This window comes from Eleutherodactylus coqui, chromosome 4, assembly GCF_035609145.1.
Source record: "Eleutherodactylus coqui strain aEleCoq1 chromosome 4, aEleCoq1.hap1, whole genome shotgun sequence".
Classification (NCBI taxonomy): Eukaryota; Metazoa; Chordata; class Amphibia; order Anura; family Eleutherodactylidae; genus Eleutherodactylus; species Eleutherodactylus coqui.
Window position 1 is genome coordinate 184151923 of NC_089840.1, and position 21054 is coordinate 184172976.

Consider the following 21054-nt stretch of genomic DNA (forward strand, 5'->3'; position numbering starts at 1 on the left):
AAAGCCGCGAAAACGCGGCAAAAAACGCCGCGAAAAACGCCGCGAAAACGCGGCGTTTTTCACGCACGAAAATCGCAAACGCCAGTGGGTGGGCGCCCTAATGTTTTATTTTTTTCATTGACCTTGCTAGATAAGACCTTGTTTTTTGTAGCGTATTAATGTAAACTTTTTTAAGGACACTGTTAAGGAGTGTATCTACTGTATATCAGGCCACTTTAAGATGAGCGTATTGTAAGAAGTCCACAATCAAACTACTAAGGACCACTTGTCTGTTAGTATGTATATATGTGTGTGAGTGCTTCTCATGCTTCTCCCCTGATGACATGCTGGTGATGACATCGCAGGTCCTAAAGCATGAAACATGCAGAGTATGACAGCTGCCGTGTGCTCACAATGACAGTCATGTGATCATCCTCCGGCGCTTAGCTCTGCTCCCTGTTCACATGAGGGTGACATTATCGCACAGTCACATGGTCACTGAGCTTCACCCTGTGACATTATCGCAGGTCCATCTAATGCATATACAAAACACAGTCTGCCAGCAGCCGTCTGCTCACAGGACCTGTGATGATGTCACCATCATGTGATCAGTCACATGGTCTCTGAGCACCACTCCATGATGTCATCGCAGGTCCTCACAAACCCCCACAGTCTCAGTTGCTATGGATAAAGCTGTACTCACTTTGCAGTTTGTAGTTTGTTGTGAGACAGCTATGCACCTGTGTGCAGACTCCAAGAAATAACACCTCACAAATGTCCACATGCAGGGCGTGGCCTAGCCTGCAGAGTGAGCGGACGCACGGATACAGGGCTCCTGCTGCCGGAGAAGAGAAGTTGCATCGCTGGTGTCCCTGGCCCTTAGACGTAGCGCTCAATATTGGCAGTAGCTCCTCCGCAGGACTAGGATCAAGTTGAGGGGCTCCAGGACCTGTTCGGCGACGTAGGAGAGTCGGGGCCTAGTGCCACGGGGAAAGCCGGGGCCTCAATTGCACTGGACTGGAAGTTTACTGCAGGTCGGAGCCCAGATTGTCGCAACTACAGCACAGTGGCTGGCGGCTGCATCGGAGGCTCTCTGTGTAAGGTCTGACAGGGGAGTGACTGGGTCGGGTGATCTAAAACAGCATGGTGGTCAGCCGATCCACACCCCATGCTGCAGAGTAGAGAGAGAGAGGAGACGGTCTGCATAGCAGCACGTGAGCCCAAGGGGAGAGAGCAAGGACACATACACAGTGCAAATAACACCAGGAAGCATAAAAAGTGCTGCCAGCTTGGACTTGCAGGCAGATTCAAACAGAAACCCACTCTGTTCCTCCATTTAATGTTGCTTTCATCTATTCTAACCCCCCTCCCGCCCCTGCTGGCACTGATCGCCTTCTAACAACAACAGCAGCAATAACCCACCCCCCATAATCCAATGCTCATGAGCTATATTATACAAGAAGTGGAGCTCATACAAGAAAGAAGTTGAGGACGTTTCTCAGCGTTTACTACTGCACTAACAACACAACTGTGCACAGATAATCTTACTTTACAGTGACTTTCACAGGTTCGGCCTAAATTTTTCTGGATTCCCCATAACGGAACTCTGAATAACTCTCTTCACAATTTTTCTAACCGCCGACAATTTTATTTCTATCCAGTTGAAAATCTTTGGTGGCGGAACCAATCTGTGGAACCTGATGGCTCCCTGAAAGGATAGCCTTGTCGAGAGGACACCATCACGGGACTATAACTGAAGCAAACTACTACATATCATGGGGAAAACTAGCAAAGATAAGAGTGGTAATATTTTGAGCATGCCGCGCCCAGCCAAAGGGCAGGCTGACATGCAGAGGTTCTTTAAAGAACGTAGCTCCAGATCGCCCCCCATTAGCAAAAAGATGCTGAACCTGACAGCATCAACAAATCACAGTATAGAGAGGGAGGAAGATGCTTCTTCAGACGGGGAGGATAATGAGCAAATCTCCAAGAGCTTTATGAGGAACTTGATCACTAGGGCACTGCGCCCTGTTATGTCGGACCTATCTGAAATAAAAGAGAAATCAGACACTTGGGGAAGAGAGTTGAAGAGCTCGAGTCCTCCTCAGCCACTATCATAACACACTCAACAGAACTAGTGAAGCAATCAAAGAACATCATTCCCAACTGAACAGTACTCTGATAATGCAGAAAGAGCATGAAAACAGCAACAGACAGTAACGTGAGAATTAAAGGTCTCCCAGAGTCATGGGCGGTGGAGGTTCTGCCCAAGGTAGCCACAGAACTGTTTGCACTTTTGTTGGGCCCTGACAGAGCGTCTCATGTTTCCATTGAGCGAATTCATAGGGCCCTGAGACCTCCCCCTTCTGGTTCAGACCCACCGAGGGATGTAATATGTAAGCTTCTGGCATTCCCAGATGCCCTCGCAATATTAGAGGCAGCCAGAAATAAAAAAGACCTGCAATATGATCAGGCACCTATAAAATTCTATCAGGACCTAGTCCTGACAACCCTAGCTAAATGCCGGATGCTTAAGCCTTTACTAGAGGCCCTAAGAGCTAGGGACATGAAATATACTTGGCTGTTTCCCTTTGGATTGGGGATCACCCTCAGAGGCCGGAGAATAAATATTCGTTCCCCGGAGGACTTACAAAAGTGTTAGCAACAGCTTGACATGAAGCCGATTGATCTACCTTGCTGGCTTCCACTACCAGAGCTCCCTAAGTTTCCTCACCTGACCTTCATAGAAAGTTGGCAGTTAGCGGGGAACTCAAAATCACTTAGAGCAAGAAAGAAGAAAAATAAAGATGAGACACTTCCTGATGACACCTGACTAAATGAAAATAACATCTAGGTGGAATTGTACTCTTAGATTTGCTGTTCGTTCTCATTTACCTTATAGTCTTAGATTTTTCTAATGTATCGTAATGTTCATATCTTATTTTGATTGATAGAATACACCGAATTTTTTCTTTTAGGGTTAACCAGTAGTGGTGGCTGACCGACCAGGCTGAGTTCGTTTTTCAAGTTAATTTGTTAAAATTGTAACCTAATACCCTTTAAGCAGAAGGGCTTTACGAATTACGTGTAGCTGCGCTGGGATACATACTTTGCAACTGCACAGTGACCTTTGCCGTTATTCTATTCTTCCTCTTTCACTCTTTGAGTCCCTCACTCCTTCAGAGTCTCACTCTCCTCAATCCCTTTCTGTCTGCCTCCCCCTCCTCCCTCTACCTCTCCCTCCCTTAGTCGTACTTGATTTTTACACGTAGACTTGACAGCAGATCTATATTTCTACTTTACCAGTGTTACTCGCGTCCATTGTCTTACTGTTCTTCTCCCTTTGATTTATTCTCTAGGCATTGATTTCTGTTCGCATGGCCGATGCTGCTATGGGTGCCTTCCGCTTTACGTCATTCAACGTCCGAGGTCTGAACTCAACTGGTAAGAGACATAATGTCGCCCAACTTCTAAAAAAGTATGGGTTTAAAATCTTACTGCTGCAGGAGACACATTTTAAAAAAGACAGACACCTACCTCTCCCGGGGAGGGTGTTCCAACAAAACTACCATAACTCACATCCCAGTTCTTCTTCCAAAGGGGTCTCTATTTTGTTCCACAAATCCATACCCTTTATACTCGAGGCACAAAACTCGGATGGGGAAGGAAGATCACTCTTCCTTAAAGGCTCGATTAAGAACACCAAAATAACGATCGCCAATTTGTATCAAATTTCATGGCTGATTAAACAACTAGAGGTTCCTAAACAGTTTGCAGTGGGTCATATCGTACTCAGTGGAGATTTGAATGTCACCCTAAATCCCTTACTGGATTTCTCTGTAGGCCGGTCCCGGGTCTCCCAGGTAAAACTAAAAAGGCTAAGCCAATCTCTGCAGGTACTGGGAGTGGTGGACGCTTGGCGCTCCCTACATCCCTCTACAAAAGATTTCTCCAATGTACACTTTTCTTTCCAAAGGTTAGATTATTTTATGTCTCCTCTGGTCTCCTGTCGCGCCTGGAGAAAGCCAAAATCGACTCTATAACTTTATCAGACCATGCTCCTGTACATGTAGATATCTGCCTTGTCCGCAAAGTCCTATGCGAGTGGAGATGGCATCTAAATGAGTCCTTGTTGGACTCCATAGAAGAAAGATCTGGTATGGGTGAATTGATTGAAGAATATTTTAAGATCCATTCTGATGGAAACCTCGGGGCCCCCGTTGTCTGGGAAGCCCACAAGACATTTGTGAGAGGGCTACTGATAGCTTTAGGCTCCAGGGTGAAAAACCAGAAACAAAAAGAGATAGATAAATACTAGAGATGAGCGAGCACCAAAATGCTCGGGTGCTCGTTACTCGAGTCGAACTTTCAGTGATGCTCGAGAGTTCGTTTCGAGTAACGAACCCCATTGAAGTCAATGGGTGACTCGAGCATTTTTGTATATCGCCGATGCTCGCTAAGGTTTTCATTTGTGAAAATCTGCAAAACACAAGAAAGTGATGGAAACGACACAGAAACGAATAGGGCAGGCGAGGAGCTACATTTTGGGCTGTATCTCAAGTTCCCAGGTCCCACTATTAAGCCACAATAGCGGCAAGATTGAGACCCCGTACGCGGGATGAATTGTCGGGAAGGGCTTAAATATATAAGTCCTTCCCTACAATTCATCCAGAAATGTGTAAAAATAAAAAATATATATATACTTACCTGGTCCCGGCAGAACGATGTTAGCCCATTGAATTCAATGAAGCTGGCAATACAGCCGACTCCATTGAAAGCAATGGGCTGCCGGCGAGCGCGGGATGAATTGTCGGGAAGGGGTTAAATATATAAGCCCTTCCCTGCAATTCATCCAGAAATGTGTAAAAATAAAAAATATATATATACTTACCTGGTCCCGGCAGACGGAGTTCAGCGCGACAGGCTGCAGTTCTCCTGAACTGCTCTGAACAGCTGTGAGTAGTATTCAGCAGCCGGGGATTTAAAATCCCCGCCTGCTGAATGAGAGGCCTCTGATTGGTCACAGCCTGACCAATCAGAGGCATCCCTCACTCACACCCATTCATGAATTCATATATTTAACCCCTTCCCGACAATTCATCCCGCGATCGCCGGCATCCCATTGCTTTCAATGGAGTCGGCTGTATTGCCGGCTCCATTGAATTCAATGGGCTAACATCGTTCTGCCGGGACCAGGTAAGTATATATATATTTTTTATTTTTACACATTTCTGGATGAATTGTAGGGAAGGGCTTATATATTTAAGCCCTTCCCGACAATTCATCCCGCGTACGCCGGCAGCCCATTGCTTTCAATAGAGTCGGCTGTATTACCGGCTCCATTGAATTCAATGGTCAGTGCTCGTTTAATCGAGACGAGTACCGCGTGGTGCTCGTCTCGAGTAACGAGCATCTCGAGCACCCTAATACTCGAACGAGCATCAAGCTCGGACGAGTATGCTCGCTCATCTCTAATAAATACCTATCCCAAATAGCAAAATTAGAGCTGGTAGCTAAACTCTCACAGACAAAAAATAACCTTGAAGAATTAGCTTTCCTGAGACACGAACTCCGACGTTGCCTTAATGACAAATTTAACAAGAAACACCTGTTTCTCAAACAAGTCATCTATGCACACGGCAACTGGAGTAGTAAGTTCATGACATCCCTCCTCAAGAAGGCCCAAACTAGAAACTTCATACATTCAATTAAAACACAGTCAGTATGTCAGTCTCCTCAACCCATGAGATAGCCAAAGAATTCCAATATTTTTATTCGCAATTATATAATCTCAGGGACCGGGAGGCCTCCCCTGCTCAACAGAAAACTAGAAATCGGATTGATTCTTTCCTAAATTTACTAAACCTAACTTAATTAGGTGACAAGGAGGGCACTTCTCTGCTGGGCCCGATCACAGCCAAGGAGATAGATTAGCTATTGAATTCCTGTCCTCAGTCTAAGAGCCCCAGACCAGATGGTCTTTCGTTAGTGTACTATAAAGCCTTTAGAACACAGCTTGTTCCCCGATAGAGATCTGTTGCTGCGAGACATCACAGCAGGCTCACATGGCAACTCCTTATTGGAGGACCTTTGGTTCCCATCCAGGAGCGCTTACAGAGCGAAAGGATTTAATCCCTTACTTAGAGGCCCCTGCGAGACCTGGGACAGGCTCAGAGAATCTTTGGCACAGAGACCCTCCCCGATGATGCCGATCCAAGTTTTATGCAAGCTGTTGGAGTTCCTGTCTGATCCAGGTGTTGCTAGCATCTGGAGGCAATTCCAAGATGGAGTGGTTGGGGACCTGCAAGCCCAGACACACAGGACTCCTGAAGACGCTCTGCAGACCCTACTGCCTTACCAATCCTTCTCCTTTCTACAAATAATACATGTCAAGAGGGTCCTCAGCGAGTTCCGCGCGAAACATAAATCTATCCGACCTAAGACCCTTTTTGAGAGGATCCTTAGTGAAAGTAATCTCAAGTCGAGAAAAATTTCAAACATATGGAGATGCTTTATAGCTCCCCAATATTCTCCAAGCCTTCCTTTCTCAGCTCATGGGAAAAGAATTTGAGCATAACTTTGTCTATTGCTGATGCTACGATAATTTTGAAAATTGCTTATGGCCTATTTCCGTGTATTGTCATGCAAGAGAGTCACTATAAATTGCTAGTTAGGTGGTATAAGACCCCGCAATGGCTCTATGACTATAAGCTAGCACCTCACAATAGATGCTGGAGATGTGATGCGGCAGTTGGATCCTATCTCCATATTTGGTGGGATTGCCTGGGCATCACCTCCTACTGGAGGAATGTGGAGAATGTCCTGAGGATCCTCTATCCAAGTTTTTCAATCTCAGCAGATATGGTTTTTCTTTGGAAACCATCTGCAAACTTCCATCCCCTGAAAAATAAATTGATAGCATTTTTACTAGATGCAGCCAAGGCTCTGATCCCCCTCCATTGGCTACAAAAAACACCCCCCTCCTTGGCCCAATGGAAGGAAAAAGCTAACTTAATTTGCAATCTGGAGGAACCCTCGACCTGGTCAAAGGGATCTCATGACAACTTCCTCCAGATATGGAACCCTTGGAGGGAATTGAGACAAAAATCTTAGCAATAAGAAAGCCTTATGCAATAACCTTAGGGATAGGGTAGTGTGAGCCCCTCCCCGGGGAGCTAGATCTAGTCCTGCCTCTTCTGCAGAGAGAGGTTTGTTGGGACCTTGGACGTTGGACCCAGTCGCTGAGGATGGAGCACATGTTGGCGCTGGTTATGGTGAGAACGACATTGCCTGTCTCTCATTTAAGGACTCCTACTCCCTTCTCCCCCTTCCCTCCCCCTTTCTCCCCTGCTTTCCCATCCTCACCTCCCTCCTTCCCCCTTTCTTCCTCTCTCTCTTTTCTAACTTATCTTTTTTTCTTTATTTTTGATTTCTTTCACTCTCACAATACCTGTTTTATTGAATTTATGAACCACGGATGTTATGTTTACTTTTGTATAAATATAGGAGTCTCACTGGATCATTTTCATTGCATATGACCACAACTGTAAGACTGGTGTTGTCTCTCTGGACGAAATGAGAGTGGCTTTGCCTTTTCTTGTCAATTTATGTGGCATGGAAATTATTTGAAAATTTCAATAAAAATTGATTTAAAAAACAAAAAACAAATGTCCACATACATAGCTGGCAGTGCATATTGATCAACAACATTGAAGTATAGTCCGTCACCACTATCTTCACATCTCCTGAGCATGATATCTGTTTGGGACATCTAAAAGAATGATTGTCTGGGGAAAAAAAGGTGAGCACTACCTTGAGTTCTGTGTAATGCCAACCGTAAAGCATTCTGAGACCCGTGTCCTGTGAACAAAACATTAAAATTTAGGTCCATGGCCAAGAAATGTCTCAGATTTGAACCCCATGGAGAACCTATGGCCACTAGAGATGAGCGAGCACCAAAATGCTCGGGTGCTCGTTACTCGGAACGAAATTTTCGCGATGCTCGATGGTTCGTTTCGAATAACGAACCCCATTGAAGTCAATGGGCGACCCAAGCATTTTTGTATATCGCCGATGCTCGCTAAGATTTCCATTTGTGAAAATCTGGGCAATTCAAGAAAGTGATGGGAACAACACAGCAACGGATAGGGCAGGCGAGGGGCTACATGTTGGGCTGCATCTCAAGTTCCCAGGTCCCACTATTAAGCCACAATAGCGGCAAGAGTGGGCCCCCCCCTAACAATTTTTACTTCGGACAAACCCTCATTAGTAAGCCACACCTTAGCTAAGCACCACACTACCTCCAACTAAGCACAAGCACTGCCTGCGGGACACACCCCTGCCTCTTCTCCTGGGTTACATGCTGCCAACCCCCCCCCCCCCGCATGACCCAGTGTCCACAGCGCACACCTAAGTGTCCCTGCGCAGCCTTCAGCTGCCCTCATGCCACACCACCCTCATGTCTATTTATAAGAGCGTCTGCCATGAGGAGGAACCGCAAGCACACACTACAGAGGGTTGGCACGGCTAGGCAGCGACCCTCTTTAAAAGGGGCGGGGCGATAGCCCACAATGCTGTACAGAAGCAATGAGAAATATAATCCTGTGCCACCGCCATCAGGAGCTGCACACGTGGGCATAGCAATGGGGAACCTATGTGCCACACACTATTCATTCTGTCAAGGTGTCTGCATGCCCCAGTCAGACCGCGGTTTTTTATAAATAGTCACAGGCAGGTACAACTCCGCAATGGGAATTCGGTGTGCACCCACAGCATGGGTGGCTCCCTGGAACCCACCGGCTGTACATAAATGTATCCCATTACAGTGCCCTGGACAGCAGAGCTAACGTCAGATTAAATGCAGGTGGGCTTCGTCCCACACTGCATGCCCCAACCTGACCGGGGTTTTTAATTCATAGACACAGGCATGTACAACTCCCTATTGTGAAGTCCCTGTGGAGCGACAGCATGGGTGGGTGCCAGGAAGCCACCGGCTGTACATAAATATATCCCATTGCATTGCCCATCACAGCTGAGGTAATGTCATGTTTAAAGCAGGTGGGCTTCGGCCCACACTGCATGCCCCAGTCAGACTGGGGTTCTTTAGAAGTGGACACATGCAGTTACAACTCCGTGTGGACCGACAGCATGGGTGGCTCCCTGGAACCCACCAGCTGTATATAAATGTATCCCATTGCAGTGCCCTGGACAGCAGAGCTAACGTCAGATTAAATGCAGGTGGGCTTCGGCCCACACTGCATGCCCCAGTAACACTGGGGTTCTTTATAAGTAGACACAGCCAGGTACAACTTCTTATTGTGAAGTCCGTGTGGACCGACAGCATGGGAGGGTCCCAGGAAGCCACCGGCGGTACATAAATAAATCCCATTGCATTGCCCAGCACAGCTGAGATACTGTCATGTTTAATGCAGGTGGGCTTCGGCCCACACTGCATGCCAAAGTCAGACTGGGGTTCTTTAGAAGTGGACACATGCAGTTACAACTCCGTGTGGACCGACAGCATGGGTGGCTCCCTGGAACCCACCGGCAGTACATAAATATATCCCATTGCATTGCCCATCACAGCTGAGGTAATGTCATGTTTAATGCAGGTTGGCTTCGGCCCACACTGCATGCCCCAGTCAGACTGGGGTTCTTTAGAAGTGGACACATGCAGTTACAGCTCCGTGTGGACCAACAGCATGGGTGGCTCCCTGGAACCCACCGACGGTACATAAATATATCCCATTGCAGTGCCCAGCACAGCTGAGGTAATGTCATGTTTAATGCAGGTTGGCCTCGGCCCACACTGCATGCCCCAGTCAGACTGGGGTTCTTTAGAAGTGGACACATGCAGTTACAACTCAGTGTGGACCGACAGCATGGGTGGCTCCCTGGAACCCACCGGCGGTACATAAATATATCCCATTGCATTGCTCATCACAGCTGAGGTAATGTCATGTTTAATGCAGGTGGGCTTCGGCCCACACTGCATGCCCCAGTCAGACTGGGGTTCTTTAGAAGTGGACACATGCAGTTACAACTCCGTGTGGACCAACAGCATGGGTGGGTGCCAGGAAGCCACCGGCGGTACATAAATCTATCCCATTGCAGTGCCCAGCACAGCTGATGTAACGTCAGCTTTAATGCAGGTGGGCAAAACATTAATTGGATTACACTGTAGGCGAGGGCCCCAAAAAATTGGTGTACCAACAGTACGTCAGAAAAATTGCCCATGCCCAACCAAGAGGGCAGGTGAAACCCATTAATCGCTTTGGTTAATGTGGCTTAATTTGTAACTAGGCCTGGAGGCAGCCCAGTTAAAATAAAAATTGGTTCAGGTGCAAGTTTCAACGCTTTAATGAGCATTGAAACGTATAAAAATTGTTTACAAAAATTATATGACTGAGCCTTGTGGGCCTAAGAAAAATTGCCCGTTCGGCGTGATTACGTGAGGTTTCAGGAGGAGGATGAATATTATACACAGATTGATGAAACTAAAAGGTCCACGATTTTGATGGTGATAGAGAACAATGCTTCCATCCGCGGGTGCAGCCTACGTATTGTTTAGGTATCGCTGCTGTCCGCTGGTGGAGAAGAGAAGTCTGGGGAAATCCAGGCTTTGTTCATCTTGATGAGTGTAAGCCTGTCGGCACTGTCGGTTGACAGGCGGGTACGCTTATCTGTGATGATTCCCCCAGCCGCACTAAACACCCTCTCTGACAAGACGCTAGCCGCAGGACAAGCAAGCACCTCCAGGGCATACAGCGCGAGTTCAGGCCACGTGTCCAGCTTCGACACCCAGTAGTTGTAGGGGGCAGAGGCGTCACGGAGGACGGTCGTGCGATTGGCTACGTACTCCCTCACCATCCTTTTACAGTGCTCCCGCCGACTCAGCCTTGACTGGGGAGCGGTGACACAGTCTTGCTGGGGAGCCAGAAAGCTGTCAAAGGCCTTAGAGAGTGTTCCCTTGCCTGTGCTGTACATGCTGCCTGATCTCCGCGCCTCCCCTGCTACCTGGCCCTCGGAACTGCGCCTTCTGCCACTAGCGCTGTCGGATGGGAATTTTACCATCAGCTTGTCCGCCAGGGTCCTATGGTATAGCATCACTCTCGAACCCCTTTCCTCTTCGTGTATGAGAGTGGAAAGGTTCTCCTTATACCGTGGGTCGAGCAGTGTGTACACCCAGTAATCCGTAGTGGCCAGAATGCGTGTAACGCGAGGGTCACGAGAAAGGCATCCTAACATGAAGTCAGCCATGTGTGCCAGGGTACCTGTACGCAACACATGGCTGTCCTCACTAGGAAGATCACTTTCAGGATCCTCCTCCTCCTCCTCCTCCTCCTCCTCCTCCTCCTCAGGCCATACACGCTGAAAGGATGACAGGCAAGCAGCATGGGTACCCTCCACAGTGGGCCAAGCTGTCTCTTCCCCCTCCTCCTCATCCTCCTCATGCTCCTCCTCCTCCTCAACGCGCTGAGATATAGACAGGAGGGTGCTCTGACTATCCAGCGACATACTGTCTTCCCCCGCCTCTGTTTCCGAGCGCAAAGCGTCTGCCTTTATGCTTTGCAGGGAACTTCTCAAGAGGCATAGCAGAGGAATGGTGACGCTAATGATTGCAGCATCGCCGCTCACCATCTGGGTAGACTCCTCAAAGTTTCCAAGGACCTGGCAGATGTCTGCCAACCAGGCCCACTCTTCTGTAAAGAATTGAGGAGGCTGACTCCCACTGCGCCGCCCATGTTGGAGTTGGTATTCCACTATAGCTCTACGCTGCTCATAGAGCCTGGCCAACATGTGGAGCGTAGAGTTCCACCGTGTGGGCGTGTGGCACAGCAGTCGGTGCACTGGCAGATGAAACCGATGTTGCAGGGTGCGCAGGGTGGCAGCGTCCGTGTGGGACTTGCGGAAATGTGCGCAGAGCCGGCGCACCTTTCCGAGCAGGTCTGACAAGCGTGGGTAGCTTTTCAGAAAGCGCTGAACCACCAAATTAAAGACGTGGGTCAGGCATGGCATGTGCGTGAGGCTGCCGAGCTGCAGAGCTGCCACCAGGTTACGGCCGTTGTCACACACGACCATGCCCGGTTGGAGGCTCAGCGGCGCAAGCCAGCGGTCGGTCTGCTCTGTCAGACCCTGCAGCAGTTCGTGGGCCGTGTGCCTCTTATCTCCTAAGCTGAGTAGTTTCAGCACGGCCTGCTGACGCTTGCCCACCGCTGTGCTGCCACGCCGCGCGACACCGACTGCTGCCGACGTGCTGCTGCTGACACATCTTGATTGCGAGACAGAGGTTGCGTAGGAGGAGGAGGAGGGTGGTTTAGTGGAGGAAGCATACACCGCCGCAGATACCACCACCTAGCTGGGGCCCACAATTCTGGGGGTGGGTAGGATGTGAGCGGTCCCAGGCTCTGACTCTGTCCCAGCCTCCACTAAATTCACCCAATGTGCCGTGAGGGAGATATAGTGGCCCTGCCCGCCTGTGCTTGTCCACGTGTCCGTTGTTAAGTGGACCTTGGCAGTAACCGCGTTGGTGAGGGCGCGTACAATGTTGCGGGAGACGTGGTCGTGCAGGGCTGGGACGGCACATCGGGAAAAGTAGTGGCGACTGGGAACTGAGTAGCGCGGGGCCGCCGCCGCCATCATACCTTTGAAGGCCTCCGTTTCCACAACCCTATATGGCAGCATCTCCAGGCTGATAAATTTGGCTATGTGCACGTTTAACGCTTGAGCGTGCGGGTGCGTGGTGGCGTACTTGCGCTTGCGCTCCAACACTTGCGCTAGCGACGGCTGGACGGTGCGCTGAGAGACATTGGTGAATGGGGCCGAGGACAGCGAAGGTGAGGGTGTGGGTGCAGGCCAGGAGACGGTAGTGCCTGTGTCCTGAGAGGGGGGTTGGATCTCAGTGGCAGGTTGGGGCACAGGGGGAGAGGCAGCAGTGCAAACCGGAGGCGGTGAACGGCCTTCGTCCCACCTTGTGGGGTGCTTGGCCATCATATGTCTGTGCATGCTGGTGGTGGTGAGGCTGGTGGTGGTGGCTCCCCGGCTGATCTTGTTGCGACAAAGGTTGCACACCACTGTTCATCGGTCGTCTGCACTCTCAGTGAAAAACTGCCAGACCTTTGAGCACCTCGGCCTCTGCAGGGTGGCATGGCGCGAGGGGGCGCTTTGGGAAACACTTGGTGGATTATTCGGTCTGGCCCTGCCTCTACCCCTGGCCACCGCACTGCCTCTTCCAACCTGCCCTGCTGCTGCCCTTGCCTCCCCCTCTGAAGACCTGTCCTCAGTAGGCGTAGCAAACCAGGTGGGGTCAGTCACCTCATCGCCCTGCTGCTCTTCCTCCGAATCCTCTGTGCGCTCCTCCCTCGGACTTACTCCAATTACTACTACCTGAGTGATAGACAACTGTGTCTCATCGTCATCGTCCGCCTCACCCACTGAAAGCTCTTGAGACAGTTGCCGGAAGTCCCCAGCCTCATCCCCCGGACCACCGGGAACTTTCCAAAGGTTGGGCATCAGTCACGACAAACTCCTCCAGTGGGAGAGGATTCGGAACCATTGCTGCCCATTCTGGGCAGGGGCCCGAGAACAGTTCCTGGGAGTCTGCCTGCTCCTCAGAATGTGTAATTTTCATGGAGTGAGGAGGCTGGGAGGAAGGAGGAGCAGCAGCCAGAGGATTCAGAGTTGCAGCAGTGGACGGCGCAGAACTCTGGGTGGTCGATAGATTGCTGGATGCACTTTCTGCCATCCACAACAGGACCTGCTCAAACTGCTCATTTTTAGAGATGAGCGAGCATACTCGTCCGAGCTTGATGCTCGTTCGAGTATTAGGGTGCTCGAGATGCTCGTTACTCGAGACGAGCACCACGCGGTACTCATCTCGATTAAACGAGCATGACCATTGAATTCAATGGAGCCGGCAATACAGCCGGCTCCATTGAAAGCAATGGCCTGCCGGCGAGCGCGGGATGAATTGTCGGGAAGGGCTTAAATATATAAGCCCTTCCCTGCATTTCATCCAGAAATGTGTAAAAATAAAATATATATATATACTCACCTTGTCCCGGCAGAACGATGTTAGCCCATTGAATTCAATGGAGCCGCCAATACAGCCGGCTCCATTAAAAGCAATGGGCTGCCGGCGATCGCGGCATGAATTGTCGGGAAGGGGTTAAATATATAAGCCCTTCCCTGCAATTCATCCAGAAATGTGTAAAAATAAAAAATATATATATACTCACCTGGTCCCGGCAGACGGAGTTCAGCGCGGCCAGGGGCAGTCCTCCTGAACTGCTCTGAACAGCTGTGAGTAGTATTCAGCAGTCGGGGATTTAAAATCCCCGCCTGCTGAATGAGCTGCCTCTAATTGGTCACAGCCTGACCAATCAGAGGCAGATTCCACTCACACACCCATTCATGAATTTATGAATGGGTGTGTGACTGCTGCCTCTGATTGGCTCAGCGGGACCAATCAGATGAGAGGCAGCAGTCACTCACCCATAGTGAGTATTAAAATCTGCCCCGCTGCGGCTCGCCACAGGTGCATTCTGACATAGATCAGGGAAAGTGATGCTGATGCTGCTGCTATAGGGAGAGCGTTAGGTGTTATTTTAGGCTTCAAGAACCCCAACGGTCCTTCTTAGGGCCACATCTGACTGTGTGCAGTACTGTTGAGGCTGCTTTTAACAGTGTTGCACAATTTATTTTTTTTTGTATATCGAGCGTGCAGACCATTGCGTCCTCAGTCTGCAGTCATTGTACAGAGAATAGGGGCAGTACTGGTGAGGCAGGGATAGTGGGAAAGGTGAAAGAGATATACTGTCTATATAGACAGTGGGCTTTTTTTAAAAATTGGGGAAAAATACTATATTTGGGCTGCCGGTGACTGTCTTCAATGTACTGCGTGTCTGCTGGGGGTAGTAGTCCTACTTAATACGCAGCTAAGCGTTACAGCAGGCTTGCGCAAAATTGTTTCCTGGCTCTTCTGTGCCCGGTACATCACCGCCGTCATAGCGCCAGAGGGAAACAGTATACATAATATACGCTGCATACAGTATCTGTCTGGTGTTTCAGCTCACCATTTAAACAAATTGAAGCAAAATACTTAAGGCCTACCACTGCCCTTTGACCACTTGACTGCTTCTGCGCTGTGAATTCCACTAGCTCAGTCATACGCACCTACGTCTCACTACAGGCGTGCGCAAAATTGTTTCCTGGCTCTGCTGTGCCCGTTACATCACCGCCGTGATAGCACCAGAGGGAAACAGTATACATAATATACGCTGCATACAGTATCTGTCTGGTGTTTCAGCTCACCATTTTAAAAAATTGAAGCAAAATACTTATAGCCTACCACTGCTCTTTGGCCACTTGACTGCTTCTGCGCTGTGAATTCCACTAGCTCAGTGATACGCACCTGCGTCTCACTACAGGCGTGCGCAAAATTGTTTTCTGGCTCCGCTGTGCCCGTTACATCACCGCCATCATAGCGCCAGAGGGAAACATTATACATAATATACGCTGCATGCAGTATCTGTCTGGTGTTTCAGCTCACCATTTAAAAAAATTGAAGCAAAATACTTAAGGCGTACCACTGCCCTTTGGCCACTTGACTGCTTCTGCGCTGTGAATTCCACTAGCTCAGTCATACGCACCTACGTCTCACTACAGGCGTGCGCAAAATTGTTTCCTGGCTCTGCTGTGCCCATTACATCACCGCCGTCATAGCGCCAGAGGGAAACAGTATACATAATATACGCTGCATACAGTATCTGTCTGGTGTTTCAGCTCACCATTTAAAAAAAATTGAAGCAAAATACTTAGGGCCTACCACTGCTCTTTAGCCACTTGACTGCTTCTGCGCTGTGAATTCCACTAGTTCAGTGATACGCACCTACGTCTCACTACAGGCGTGCGCAAAATTGTTTCCTGGCTCTGCTGTGCCCGTTACATCACCGCCGTCATAGCGCCAGAGGGAAACAGTATACATAATATACGCTGCATACAGTATCTGTCTGGTGTTTCAGCTCACCATTTAAAAAAATTGAAGCCAAATACTTAAGGCGTACCACTGCCCTTTGGCCACTTGACTGCTTCTGCGCTGTGAATTCCACTAGCTCAGTCATACGCACCTACGTCTCACTACAGGCGTGCGCAAAATTGTTTCCTGGCTCTGCTGTGCCCATTACATCACCGCCGTCATAGCGCCAGAGGGAAACAGTATACATAATATACGCTGCATACAGTATCTGTCTGGTGTTTCAGCTCACCATTTAAACAAATTGAAGCAAAATACTTAGGGCCTACCACTGCTCTTTGGCCACTTGACTGCTTCTGCGCTGTGAATTCCACTAGTTCAGTGATACGCACCTACGTCTCACTACAGGCGTGCGCAAAATTGTTTCCTGGCTCTGCTGTGCCCGTTACATCACCGCCGTCATAGCGCCAGAGGGAAACAGTATACATAATATACGCTGCATACAGTATCTGTCTGGTGTTTCAGCTCACCATTTAAAAAAATTGAAGCCAAATACTTAACGCCTACCACTGCCCTTTGGCCACTTGACTGCTTCTGCGCTGTGAATTCCACTAGCTCAGTGATACGCACCTACATCTCACTACAGGCGTGCGCAAAATTGTTTCCTGGCTCTGCTGTGCCCGTTACATCACCGCCGTCATAGCGCCAGAGGGAAACAGTATACATAATATACGCTGCATACAGTATCTGTCTGGTGTTTCAGCTCACCATTTAAAAAAAATTGAAGCAAAATACTTAGGGCCTACCACTGCTCTTTGGCCACTTGACTGCTTCTGCGCTGTGAATTCCACTAGTTCAGTGATACGCACCTACGTCTCACTACAGGCGTGCGCAAAATTGTTTCCTGGCTCTGCTGTGCCCATTACATCACCGCCGTCATAGCGCCAGAGGGAAACAGTATACATAATATACGCTGCATACAGTATCTGTCTGGTGTTTCAGCTCACCATTTAAAAAAATTGAAGCCAAATACTTAAGGCCTACCACTGCCCTTTGACCACTTGACTGCTTCTGCGCTGTGAATTCCACTAGCTCAGTCATACGCACCTACGTCTCACTACAGGCGTGCGCAAAATTGTTTCCTGGCTCTGCTGTGCCCGTTACATCACCGCCGTGATAGCACCAGAGGGAAACAGTATACATAATATACGCTGCATACAGTATCTGTCTGGTGTTTCAGCTCACCATTTTAAAAAATTGAAGCAAAATACTTAAAGGGGTGGTCTCGCGAAACCAAGTGGGGGTATACACTTCCGTATGGCCATATTAATGCACTTTGTAATATACATCGTGCATTAAATATGAGCCATACAGAAGTTATTCCACTTACCTGCTCCGTTGCTAGCGTCCTCGTCTCCATGGTTCCGTCTAAATTCGCTGGCAGCTTGCTTTTTTAGACGCGCTTGCGCAGTCCGGTCTTCTCCTTTCAGCACGAGCCGCTTCAGTGTGCTCCCCGCTACAGCTCTTCTGCGCATGCGCAGATGAGCTGTCACTGCTCGGGAGCGCGCTGGAGCGGCCATTCTGTACCTTCCTCTGTTAGAGGAAGGTGCAGAGCCGCCCAGCTGTCCGGAGAAGCCGCCCAGCTGTCCTGCCATCCAGCTGTCCTGCCGTCCAGGTAAGTGATGGGCCGGGGGGTGCTGCCGCTGCGCGGGGGGGGGGGCTGTCGTCGCTGTCGCTGCGATGGGGGGGGGGGCTGCCGCTGCGATGGGGGGGCTGTCGCTAGGCCGGGGGGGGGCTGTCGCTGCGATGGGGGGGCTGTCGCTAGGCCGGGGGGGGCTGTCGCTGCGATGGGGGGGCTGTCGCTAGGCCGGGGGGGGCTGTCGCTAGGCCGGGGGAACTAGCGCTGGGCCAGGGGGGTAAGTGATGGGTCGGGGGTGATGTTCACTGACAGGTGAAGGCCCCGGAGCCCAGCGCTGGGCTCCGGGGCCTTCACCTGGGCTCCGGAACCTAGCGCTGGGCTCCGGAACCTAGCGCTGGGCTCCGGGGCCTTCACCTGGGCTGAGGGTCTAGCGCTGGGGAGCCGGGAGCGTAGCGCTGGGGAGTCAGGGGCTAGCGCCGGTTACCTGCTGCCTGGCGGTGGGTGACTGGTCGGCGCCTGCGGGGCGTCTGGTCGGCGGCTGCGGGGCGTCTGGTCGGCGGCTGCGGGGCGTCCGGTTGCCATGGAGACACAGCTGGCAGCGTCTCGGGAGCGCGCACGTCGGGCTGCAGCGAGTGACGGGGAAAGAGCCGGCGGCCATCTTGGGGAAACTTTTATAAGTTGCTGAAACGCTGGAACGGTAAGTACAAACCAGCTAGGAAAGTCATTTACAGGGGTAATTAGTAATGTATGTTTAATTAGGGGGACTGGGAAAAAAAAAAAAATCACTGCTTCCTCGAGACATCTCCTTTAAGGCCTACCACTGCTCTTTGGCCACTTGACTGCTTCTGCGCTGTTAATTTCACTAGCTCAGTGACACGCACCTGCGTCTCACTACAGGCGTGCGCAAAATTGTTTTCTGGCTCCGCTGTGCCCGTTACATCACCGCCATCATAGCGCCAGAGGGAAACATTATACATAATATACGCTGCATGCAGTATCTGTCTGGTGTTTCAGCTCACCATTTAAAAAAATTGAAGCAAAATACTTAAGGCGTACCACTGCCCTTTGGCCACTTGACTGCTTCTGCGCTGTTAATTCCACTAGCTCAGTCATACGCACCTACGTCTCACTACAGGCGTGCGCAAAATTGTTTCCTGGCTCTGCTGTGCCCGTTACATCACCGCCGTCATAGCGCCAGAGGGAAACAGTATACATAATATACGCTGCATACAGTATCTGTCTGGTGTTTCAGCTCACCATTTAAAAAAAATTGAAGCAAAATACATAGGGCCTACCACTGCTCTTTGGCCACTTGACTGCTTCTGCGCTGTGAATTCCACTAGCTCAGTCATACGCACCTACGTCTCACTACAGGCGTGCGCAAAATTGTTTCCTGGCTCTGCTGTGCCCGTTACATCACCGCCGTCATAGCGCCAGAGGGAAACAGTATACATAATATACGCTGCATACAGTATCTGTCTGGTGTTTCAGCTCACCATTTAAAAAAATTGAAGCCAAATACTTAAGGCCTACCACTGCCCTTTGGCCACTTGACTGCTTCTGCGCTGTGAATTCCACTAGCTCAGTGATACGCACCTACATCTCACTACAGGCGTGCGCAAAATTGTTTCCTGGCTCTGCTGTGCCCGTTACATCACTGCCGTCATAGCGCCAGAGGGAAACAGTATACATAATATACGCTGCATACAGTATCTGTCTGGTGTTTCAGCTCACCATCTAAAAAAATTGAAGCAAAATACTTAAGGCGTACCACTGCCCTTTGGCCACTTGACTGCTTCTGCGCTGTGAATTCCACTAGCTCAGTCATACGCACCTGCGTCTCACTACAGGCGTGCGCAAAATTGTTTCCTGGCTCTGCTGTGCCCGTTACATCACCGCCGTCATAGCGCCAGAGGGAAACAGTATACATAATATACGCTGCATACAGTATCTGTCTGGTGTTTCAGCTCACCATTTAAAAAAATTGAAGCCAAATACTTAAGGCCTACCACTGCCCTTTGGCCACTTGACTGCTTCTGCGCTGTGAATTCCACTAGCTCAGTGATACGCACCTACATCTCACTACAGGCGTGCGCAAAATTGTTTCCTGGCTCTGCTGTGCCCGTTACATCACTGCCGTCATAGCGCCAGAGGGAAACAGTATACATAATATACGCTGCATACAGTATCTGTCTGGTGTTTCAGCTCACCATCTAAAAAAATTGAAGCAAAATACTTAAGGCGTACCACTGCCCTTTGGCCACTTGACTGCTTCTGCGCTGTGAATTCCACTAGCTCAGTCATACGCACCTGCGTCTCACTACAGGCGTGCGCAAAATTGTTTCCTGGCTCTGCTGTGCCCGTTACATCACTGCCGTCATAGCGCCAGAGGGAAACAGTATACATAATATACGCTGCATACAGTATCTGTCTGGTGTTTCAGCTCACCATCTCAAAAAATTGAAGCAAAATACTTAAGGCGTACCACTGCCCTTTGGCCACTTGACTGCTTCTGCGCTGTGAATTCCACTAGCTCAGTCATACGCACCTACGTCTCACTACAGGCGTGCGCAAAATTGTTTCCTGGCTCTGCTGTGCCCGTTACATCACCGCCGTCATAGCGCCAGAGGGAAACAGTATACATAATATACGCTGCATACAGTATCTGTCTGGTGTTTCAGCTCACCATTTAAACAAATTGAAGCAAAATACTTAAGGCCTACCACTGCCCTTTGGCCACTTGACTGCTTCTGCGCTGTGAATTCCACTAGCTCAGTCATACGCACCTACGTCTCACTACAGGCGTGTGCAAAATTGTTTCCTGGCTCTGCTGTGCCCGTTACATCACCGCCGTCATAGCGCCAGAGGGAAACAGTATACATAATATACACTGCATACAGTATCTGTCTTGTGTTTCAGCTCACCATTTAAAAAAATTGAAGCAAAATACTTAAGGCCTACCACTGCCCTTTGACCACTTGACTGCTTCTGCGCTGTGAATTCCACTAGCTCAGGCATACGCACCTACGTCTCACTACAGGCGTGCGCAAAATTGTTTCCTGGCTCTGCTGTGCCCGTTACATCACCGCCGTCATAGCGCCAGAGGGAAACAGTATACATAATATACGCTGCATACAGTATCTGTCTGGTGTTTCAGCTCACCATCTAAAAAAATTGAAGCAAAATACTTAAGGCCTACCACTGCCCTTTGGCCACTTGACTGCTTCTGCGCTGTGAATTCCACTAGCTCAGTCATACGCACCAACGTCTCACTACAGGCGTGCGCAAAATTGTTTCCTGGCTCTGCTGTGCCCGTTACATCACCGCCGTCATAGCGCCAGAGGGAAACAGTATACATAATATACGCTGCATACAGTATCTGTCTGGTGTTTCAGCTCACTATTTAAAAAAAGTGAAGCAAAATACTTAAGGCCTACCACTGCCCTTTGGCCACTTGACTGCT

General features: G+C 49.6%; 1 long non-coding RNA gene across 1 annotated transcript in view; it reads left to right on the plus strand.

Moving 5' to 3' along the window:
- The window catches only part of LOC136625885 (uncharacterized), a 56588-nt gene that overhangs the window by 1527 nt on the left and 34007 nt on the right, over positions 1–21054 (plus strand). Inside the window, exon 2 of the long non-coding RNA XR_010792594.1 lies at positions 3339–3423. This is a non-coding gene — a long non-coding RNA (uncharacterized lncRNA). The remainder of the gene's footprint in view (positions 1–3338; positions 3424–21054) is intronic.